General features: G+C 43.5%; 1 protein-coding gene across 1 annotated transcript in view; it reads right to left on the reverse strand.

Annotated features, from left to right (window-relative positions):
- BMPR1B (bone morphogenetic protein receptor type 1B) overlaps window positions 1–1,974 on the reverse strand; it is a 227,242-nt gene extending 225,268 nt beyond the window's left edge. The window contains exon 1 of the mRNA XM_085057976.1: window positions 1,792–1,974. The gene's annotated coding sequence lies outside the window, so the exon portion shown is untranslated. The remainder of the gene's footprint in view (window positions 1–1,791) is intronic.
- Between the last annotated feature and the right edge of the window lie 7,826 nt (window positions 1,975–9,800).

Below are 9,800 nucleotides of genomic sequence, written 5' to 3' on the forward strand. Positions count from 1 at the left end.
AAGGACTGCTATAAGTCAGGATTACATACACAGATAAGTACACATACAACTATCCCAAAGGCCTGAGGGGTTTTTTTTTCCCTGATTGCATAAGTGTCAATCAAGGGCAGCTCAGCTGAAGCCAAGAAGGGCAGTAGGCTGTGGGAAGAGAATCAAGGTCCTTAGGTTGTATTTACTGCAATGGCTTTCTTACTTTGAAATAACTGCAAAACTTTTTCCTAACAATGCAAAATTTCAACACAAGAACCAGAGAATCATCTTACAAACACATTATGAATTCATCATATTACTCTAATAATAAAATGCTGGGCTGGGTTTTGCTTGCTTTTAAAAACCTCTGAAAGAAACCCACTCCCTGCACATGCAACCTCTGCCAGTAAAAGAGAGGAGGAATAACTGGTGCTGTAAGCCATGCTAGTCATCAGACAGAGAAGATTTTGTCGTCTGTAGACAATCACACGGTAGCCATTCTGTCACAATAATGTACACTGCTTCCATGAGTTATTCCCAGAGACTAGCTTGTAACACCCTAACTTTATCATGCCTGTCATTCAAAACTATCTATTCTCTGAAAATAATTATGTCTCTATTTACCTCCTCTTACAGTAAACTTTAGCAAAGAAGACAAGAGCATTTTGGCCTGAATAGGAGACAATACAGAAAACACTGAAAGTTTATAAAAGAATGAATGGGACAGAGAGGAATAGGGACCAATTCTGCACTAACTCTATGTTAAGACAGAGGTACTGTCAAGCAAAGGTTCAGAATGAAATGCTATGGGGTTTAACACAGTGAAAAGTCAAAGCTATGAAATTCCTTGCCACAGCATGTTTCTAAAAGTTTACACAGGGTCAAGGGGCACTCAGAGCCAGTTCATGGAAAGGAAAAATCAGTGAGTGCTATAATGACACCAGGTCTCCCTTAGAAAGCATCCAAGCTGCAAATCATTACATGCTGAGAGAGTCTTCTGGAGAATTATCCTTACACGCCTACCTTATTTTTACTGCCCCTGAGGCACTGCTTTTTGCACCGTCAGAACCAGGACGCTTAGACAGACCTCTGGTTTTATCTACAGGAGACTCCTGAACAGCGAACTTTCTGCAATTTACATTCACCAGATTCCTAAATCAAGTGGTCTAAGGCAATGATTCTGAACAACATCACCGAATACATCGACTGCTATAATCTGACCGGCAAATCAGAGTTCACGTCAGTCCATCACAAGCGACAAAGTCCGTGAGTTAACAATACCGTGCTGCTGCGAGAGAGATTCCCGCTTCCCAGGGATTCATTCGGCTTTAGTTACACGAGAAGATGTACCTCGAGAAATCAGCATTTTGATTTAAAAGTTCATGCCGGGAGCACCGCAGATCGCCAGCCTGTGTGAGATCCTCTCAAGGCTCAGCGTGTGCCCGAAGAGAGCAGCTCCGAGAGCCCTGTCCCCTCCGGCTCCCGGCCGGGCCACTCGCTTCAGCGCAGCTGCTCACCGCGGGGCAAGCTCGGGGCAGCCCGCGGCGAGCGCTCCGAGCCTCGCACGGGCGGGACAGAGGCAGGACAGACAGGGGCCGGGCGGCCGCGGCTATCGGAGCGCTGGGCTGCGGCTGCAAGGCGCCGGGCGCGCTCGGGGCGCTGCCCCGCCGAGGCGGGGGCACACTGGCGGCCAGCGGGGCTCGCAGCACCCCCGGGCCCCCTAAGCACCCTCGGGTCTCCCCGGCCGCGCAGGTGCCCTCCCGCCCTGCCGCAGCATCTCCGCGCCGCAGCACCAACTCCCCGCCCGGCTCCGCTCCTTACCTCCTCACCGCCCGCCGAGGCTCCGCGGGGCTGCCTCCTCTGCTCTCCTCTCCTCTCCCAGCGGGGCTGCCGCCGCGCACACCCCCCTGCCGCCCGGCTCGCAGCCGCTCTGCTCGGGATCGGGGTGGTTTGGGGCTTCCTCCCCTCCTCTCGCCCTCTCCAGCTCCCACTAGTGCTCGCACAGCCGGCCGAGGATTCGCCGCCGCCTCCTCCTCCTCCTCCTCCTCCTCCTCCTCCCGCCCCCCGCGGCCGCCGCTCCCCGGTCACTGCCGGGCCGGGGCGGCACGGGCAGGTTCCCCTGGCCCTTCAATCAATCACCGACAGGTTCCCCCGGCCCATCTAATCCCCACCGGGCTCGCCCGGCCCAGCAGCCACCAGCCCCGCGAGCAGCAGCACCGCGTCCCCTCACGCGTCCCCCGCACGCCCGGCCGATGCCCCGTGCTTGCCTGGCGGGGCGGGGAGATTGAAGAGGAGCGGAGCAATTTACTGCCAGGATTAAATTAGCAACCGAGATAAAACGGACAGCGTGGGAACAGACGATTGAAAGATGAATCGCCGATAGGTTGCATAGTGTTTGTAGCGGCAGCAATAATTTATGACTGAGCGTAGGCAGCAGCACAGCCCCAGTGTAGGTATTCTGTGACTTGTGCTCCATCCCACAGGCAGTGCCACCCCGTGCTGCCTTACAGCCCAGGCCTTCCAACCTCTGTGTTGTTACTGCTTCCCTCTTTGCTGTGTTTGATTAAAGGAAATATCGGATCGGCAGTTCAGGGTATCACATTAGAAGTTTATGACCACAGTTTAGTCCATTATAAGACATGTTATAATGGGGAAAAGGCAAATTTAAAATGGGAATGTTCGAGGTGTGACTACATCAGCATTTTCCTGTGCATCAGGAGTGCACTTTGAAGCAGACGTGGAGCAACCTCGGTGCACAGACTGCAAGCAGTACGCCAAAAATGCATCCTGAGAGTGCACCTAATGCACCGTGGGGCAGCAGGTGTCCCATGCACCAGGTGAGGCCACAGCCAGTGCCAACACCTTGGCCTGAGCACCAGCTGTTTCACGTGACAAATCCACTGGGCCACACTCACTGCTCATGCAGACACACTTTACCATAACCTCATATAATTTCAGTTTCTCACACTCAGGTTAATGTACTCCCTCACTTCTCAGGTGGGTTGGTGTATTAATGCTACATTCACAGAATGTACAGAAGCTAGTCTATCTCCCTTTAACTCAGAATATTTAATTTGCAGAATATTGCTCCAATATTTTGGGCCAGATACACAGAGGAGAAGGCAAACCATCTCCAGTGCAGAGCTTCTTCCACTGCATGTCTCCCTGTTCCTATCCTCTCCCTGCTACTGTAGGCATGGGGCTATTTTTTCACTTTAGAAATACCTCACTTAATAGTAGAGACAGACATGGTGGAAGACTTATTACTAGCCAAGGCAAATTTGGAAATGCTGCAAAAACTAAGAGAAAGCTTGTTCCAGCAAGATTTCTGCACCGCTGTTTTGTGAAATCAGTGTATTCAGGTTGTCCTTGTGCACTTCATGCTCCACACTTTTTTGGCTTGTGTCCTAGCCCCAGCTCATTATAACACAGGTATATTGTCTAACCCAAGGTTTCCATCTCAGCAGAGATACTTCACTTTTCAATTGGTTTCCCTCTTCTGTTTACCTCCTACAGACAAAAAAGAGAAGACCAAGACAAACAGAAGTGATGGCTCTTCTAAAAACAACTGAATAGCTACTGCTGCTGCACCAACAAGAAAAAAAAAAAAACAACTAGAAAACAGAAAACTTGAAGAGAAAAGTACACTCTGAGGAAGTAATAAAGAGAGGGATGAAAAGGAAAAGAAGACATAAAAAACAAATAGAAAGGGAACAAAAGGAAGGTGTAACTGAATTAAAAGTGCCATAAAGTGAAACAGTTGGCAATGACAAAGAGGCCCTATGGACACCTTTGCTTCACACTGACAAACTGAGAGACTGAAAAGTGTGGTTTCCTTTGAGGCACCAAAATAACTAACTCTTTACTATGTGAGAATCAAGGATTTGTGCTATAGCACTCCAATGCCAGTGTGCAGCCCAAAAGGGGAAAGTTTCTTACCAATTTCCTTGAAACATTCAGCAAACCTTCAAAAATGCATGCATTTCTTAGCTGCAATACATCAGCAGCAACAGAAAATATGCAGACCTAGACCAAGCCCTAATGAAGGCATCACAATTTCTCTCTTCTCCCCGCAAGCTCCAGTTAATCTCTTCTAACTGGATCATTTCAGCCACCATTCTTTAACTCCTAATTATATCAGACCTGATTATAACAACACTTGAATGAAAATCCTCAAAATATCAGGCTCCCAGTGACATTACTGGAGAGGAGATGCAGTGCTGCCCAACAAGACAGTGTTGAGACTGCTGGGTAATTGTCTAAATCTTCTATCATTGCTAAGGTAAACAGATGAAACCACAAAAATGTTTGAGCCTCCTAGCAAAGCTTTTGGCGTGCTTTCACCTTCCTGACCTCTAAGTGTTGAGCACTCCTCTGCAATTTCTTCTCATACTAAGTGTTGTCAGTGGAGGAGAATCCCCCCTCGCCCCCCAGCCACCCTAAACACATTCAAATAAACCATCCGGTGGAAAAACAAATATTGTGTGATCTCTTCACCTCTTGTCTATGTTTAGAAAAGACAACATAATCACATAGTCCTTTCTATTTTAGAAGCAAATGCTCTCTATAGCTCTCCAAAACAGTAGTATTCTCTAGGTTTTGTGAAGAGCCTGGTGGCTTTGTGCTTTATTTGTTTCTTCTCCTTGGTAAACAACTTCACGGAGTCTGTTTGTCATTCAGTGGCCCTGTGTATTTCACAAAGGAAAAAACACACACATGCAACACATTTGTTCCCATTTTCCTAACTGTTGATCAGACATTATGATTTTCCTACTGCACTGAAGCTGGAAGTTTCAGTAATACAGGAAAAAAATGGTATCATGCCAGATCAAATAGAGCTTGTTCTTTGCTGTACATGCAGGATAAGATTATTTCACAGCATTCTTAAAATTCTATAAGACAATTACATCTCATCTTCAAAACTCTATACCAAACTTCACTTGTCTTTGTTTACTCACAGATTACAGCTGATGGTTCTCTGCCATCTGTTTGCTGGAGCACAGTGCTTGTAGTGCAGTGCTGTGATTTTCAAATCAGCCCTTAAACTGTGATAAACAGAATATCGAAAACCTGCATCAGCCAGCTAAAAAAATTACTTAGGAAAGAGATAATTACCACTTACACTGTGTCAAAAATGCTTTTGTCCATCAGATAGTACAATATACTGATCATCTACACAATGTCTCATGTAGTATGCTTATAAAAAACCCCGAAACATGTAAAACACATTTTGATGGCTGAAAGCTGATTCAAACATTATAAATGAGCATAGCTTGAGTCTGTGGATATGCAGCACAGTCTTGCTTCATATTTGCTGTACAAACTCTAGAAGCTTAGGATCAAATTCACTTCTTGTTACCTCACTCTGCCATAGGACACATACATGTATATATGTGCTTAAGTATGTGATACACTGGGAGTAAAACACCAACAGCCCATCTCAGTAAAAGGAGAGAAACAAGAAGAAAGGCTACATGCTTCCCATGTGAAATGGTAATTGCAAGAGGGACAGAGAATTGGAAAGAACATAAAAGGCACTATATTTGAACAAAATTATTTAAGACAGCCGTTCCCAAACTGAGATCCAGGGACTAACTCCCTCCTGGGGAGAGCAGCTGGCTGGCTGCCTGCCTCAGCATCTTTCACCAGCAAGAGGAGCCAGCAGTCAGCCATAACATCCTCCACAAGTTTCAGTGTGCTGGAGTCCTCTTATGAATTTCTGGCATTCACAATGCCTATTGATTTAAATGGGGCTTGAAAGCCATCAGAACTGAACACTGGACATCTTTACTAAGTAAGAAAGTTTACAGTGCAGAAATCTTCAGAGGAAATTTGAAAGAATAAAAACAGAGGACTGTCTCTAGGACAACAGCAGTGGGGAAGAATACCCTCCAGTTGAAAATAAATCTGTTGCCTGGGACGTTTTTAACTTCAGTTAAACTACTCAGTCTTCAACTGCAGACAAAACATCCTGGATTTTGGGCACATCCCAAAGCACCCACGTACACCTTGCTGATACCAGTAGTGCTCCCAAGTCTTGTAAATGGACTTGCAAAAAGAGCTCTTCACATGCCGAAGGTTTCCAAGGACTTGGACTGCAGATTGCACTTTCTTGTGGATTTTGTTGTTGTTTCTCCAAACTTCAGCAGTATTTTATAGCTTCTGCCCTCTGAACCACTAACTATTTTTACAATATGGATTAATCCCTTTTCCAGTTTAAAGAAACAGCTGAGATAGCAAACTTTAACAATTTCATATTCTAAACTCTAATTAGTTTAATGTAATGTTATTTGTTCAGGAGTGTTGCTTCTTTAGTCAAGTTTCAGTATAATCCCAACATAATCCCCTATGTTTTTTTCCTTTTTACATCTCATACTTCTCTGAAACATTTTAAGTGTTTTGATCTACTAAACACTTACTCTGTGCCTTGTTTTTTGCTCAGTATTTTCTTTGATCACTTCTTTGAAACTTAATCCAACAGGTGTTATTTTAATTAAAAGCAAGTCAGTCATCATTCTTTTATAATAATTTAATTTAATTGTTATGGAGTATATAATATGCTTTTTCTTCCTCTTAAAATTCCTTTGTTCAAGACTCTCATAATATATATGATTTTTATATTTACTGTTTGTCAGGTCTATATAGGGTGTGTATATATATTTATTCTTTCTATACTGTAATGTTATTTGAACTTAGTGGGATTTCCTCTTGGATTTAAACCCTTGAAAAGAGATGGACCTTCTGGAGAGCATAAAATGACCAATTTAATGCAATAACAACAGAAGTTTTCCCTGAATGCAGCTGTGTTGTCACAGGGGATAAAATTTGACCTTTCGCACAATGACAGCAAAAGTTCTCAGTATTCCCTAAGACATCAAAACAAGGATTGGGGCTCAATCTTGAAGCAGCCATAAAAAGTTCTTGGAACAAAACTGTTTAAGATATTTTACTTTTATCCAGCAGGCCAAATGACTGTCTGGTGAAAGCCTGATGAAATCAGCAGAGCTTGCATAGCAAAAGGTGCATTTCTTTGTTGAGATCTTCCTTTGGTCATGTTTTGCCTTTTCTAAGTGTGTCGAGCTTGATCTGAAAAATGGGAGTAAGAAAAGAGGGGATTTCTACACCAGAGATCCACCCAAGGCAAAGAAGTCCCATGCTGAGAGACTGTTTCGTTCTTGCAGTGGGAAGGAACAGGGTCTCACTTTATTTTAAATTAGGTGCCCTTTTATTTGCAGGTACCCATTTTGCCAGCCATAGGATCAGCCATACCATGCATTCTCCTGTACCCAAAGTGGAATATGTAAAACCACAAAAGGCATTCATTAACTCATGAAAGGATCCTTTCCATTTGCTCGCTGTTGCATGGTGTGGAAAGCAAGGAGAAACAAGCCATGGAAAACAAAAGAAGGCTGACAAGTAGAACATTGCATGTCAGGGATAAAACGCCATGAAGAGCCAGGGAATTGTCATCACACTGGAGTTACATCAGACTATAACCATCTCCAGCACTATTTCACCAGCTCTCCCCATACACATCACTGCTGCATAGTGATCTGTCAGTCAAACAACTCTAAAAATAACAGCCAAAATACCCTTGAAGTTATGGAACTCCTTCCTTCCTTGATGTGCTTTGCTTTCAAGATCTGCCATGTCCCACAATCCATTGGACTGCTGCTTTTTTTGCACTGCAGAGATGATTTCCAGAGGTTTAGTATACTGGCTTTCTCCTGATGAGGCTCCAGAGAGTGAGTCCTTTGATCAGTTAATGACAGAGAAGTACATCAGGTAAAAGCCAGTGGGTTCATTCTCCAGGATACAAGAAAGTTTCCCTTCAGTTAGTTATAAAAAATTTAAATTTGTTAGCAAGAAAATGTCTAAAGCAGTTTATGCATCCAAGAATCAGACACCACATCCCCTTCATACCCTTGGCTTTGCCATGCCTTCACACTACTCAGATTTAAAATATTCATCATTGCATATTTTCCTCTACACAGGCTAGCTATGGGCCTGGCTGCATATTGAAACTTTGAGAAGCGAGTCATTTGGTCAAATGTTGCTATTACAGTTTCTCTTCTAAAATAAAGACAAATACCATAATAAAAGCACTTAAATTTTTGTAATGCTATCAGAGGAAAGAGAAAACTTCAAAACCAATTTTCAGCCATGAAAAATGGTAACAAAACAACCCAGAGGTAAATGCTATTAAAGAAGCAAACAAAAAAAATAATCACCACTTAGTGTAATTGTATACTGGAAATTACATGTAAGAGATATAAATAAACAAAAAAAATCCGAGAAAGGACCCTTTGCACTCTGATTAAAGCTCTCAGCTAGAGGTTGGAGACCCTGTCTTTCTTTCCTTGGTCCAGTCAATCCAGTTATTGCACCCAATTTGAAGAGGAACCAATGAAAAATTCCCTGTTTTACCTTGACTTCTCATGAGAGAGATGTTGAGCTTCCCACTAGTACCTTTTATCCCAGCCACTCTCCTGGACTGTATTGCAGCTCAAGTGCAGAGATCCCCTTGTCATTATGTCCTTTATAAAGGCTGGAGATTGGATCACACATCCAACCATACTGTTAGGGCACTGCTTGGGTTTAGGGTGTTTTATTGACACGCCTAAGTGGGTAAACTGAAAAAGCTCCCTTTTGTCAAAAGCCATGCAAAGAAATGTCTTCAAACTCAGACCACAGAGTAACTGAATACCACAAGTTACAGTTGTTGGCATAGATAAGGAATAGGAGAAGCAGCAGTGAAATTATCCAAACTCTCTAAGAAGCAAGAAGACACTACACAGAAAGTGGATTACAGTTATTTTCCTGCTGTGTTCTCAGACCCAGGCCAAAAGAATAGCAGGATATTTGTCTGGTGGAAAATAAAGTGGGATTTTTAAAATTCCCTGTCTAGTACTTAGCTATAAAGCCACTATAATGGAGAGCTCTTATTTCATAACAACTATATGATGAAACTGAAAGTGGTCCCCTCATGCTGCTGAGGTGTCAACAGTAAAATTCCCTCATAGCCTTAAATATGTCTTAGCAGATAAAAGTTGCAAATAGGCATAAATGTTGGCAGTCACTACTAATGAATGCTCACCGAACTAATTTGTTTTTCAGCAGACCAGCAGGACACAGACATCTCCAAACCCAAGCATGGAGACCACAAATGGTTGCATCGTTGCATGTCCTGATGCTGTGCTGGAAGCACAACAGAGCAAGAGGGGAGGAGCTGCCCCTCTGGGAACTATTTTTTCCAGCAACAAATAACTTCCTTACATGCTGGTCATTCTATTTGCCTCCATCCCCTGCTCTCCTTCATTCTTACCAAACTATTTCCCCTTGAGCAGCTTTCTCCAGGCCCTGGGCACCATGTACTCTTGCATAGTAAATAATGATTTAGTCGCTTCCACGTGACTTTTTGGGTAAAATAAGACATATCATGGAACCATGTTCCTTCTCTCTTCCCCTGCTACTAATATGGTGGCATTGGCTATATCTGATGTTTATTCCTTTTTGTTTAGGCAGACAAAAAAATTATAAAGGTTTGGTTATCAAAACCAATAAACACACCCAGGCTACTTGAAAGCATTCAGGCAGTATCGTGCATTCAGAGGAGCATCATACAGAGGGGGAACTGCTGCTGATGAAATGCAACCTTTCTTGCATCAGAGTTACAAAAATCCCCTTTTAACCTTTTCATAGTGCTATTATTGTAATAATAATAAAAAGCAGCAGCACATGAGGGACAGTCCCTTTCATCACCATCCATCACAAAAAGAACACATATGAGATCTCTATATTTTACTTCCAGTTCCCAAAGTGAAAGAGCA

This window comes from Lichenostomus cassidix, chromosome 4 (genome assembly GCF_008360975.1).
Source record: "Lichenostomus cassidix isolate B80296 chromosome 4, HeHo_3.0, whole genome shotgun sequence".
In the NCBI taxonomy this organism is placed as follows: Eukaryota; Metazoa; Chordata; class Aves; order Passeriformes; family Meliphagidae; genus Lichenostomus; species Lichenostomus cassidix.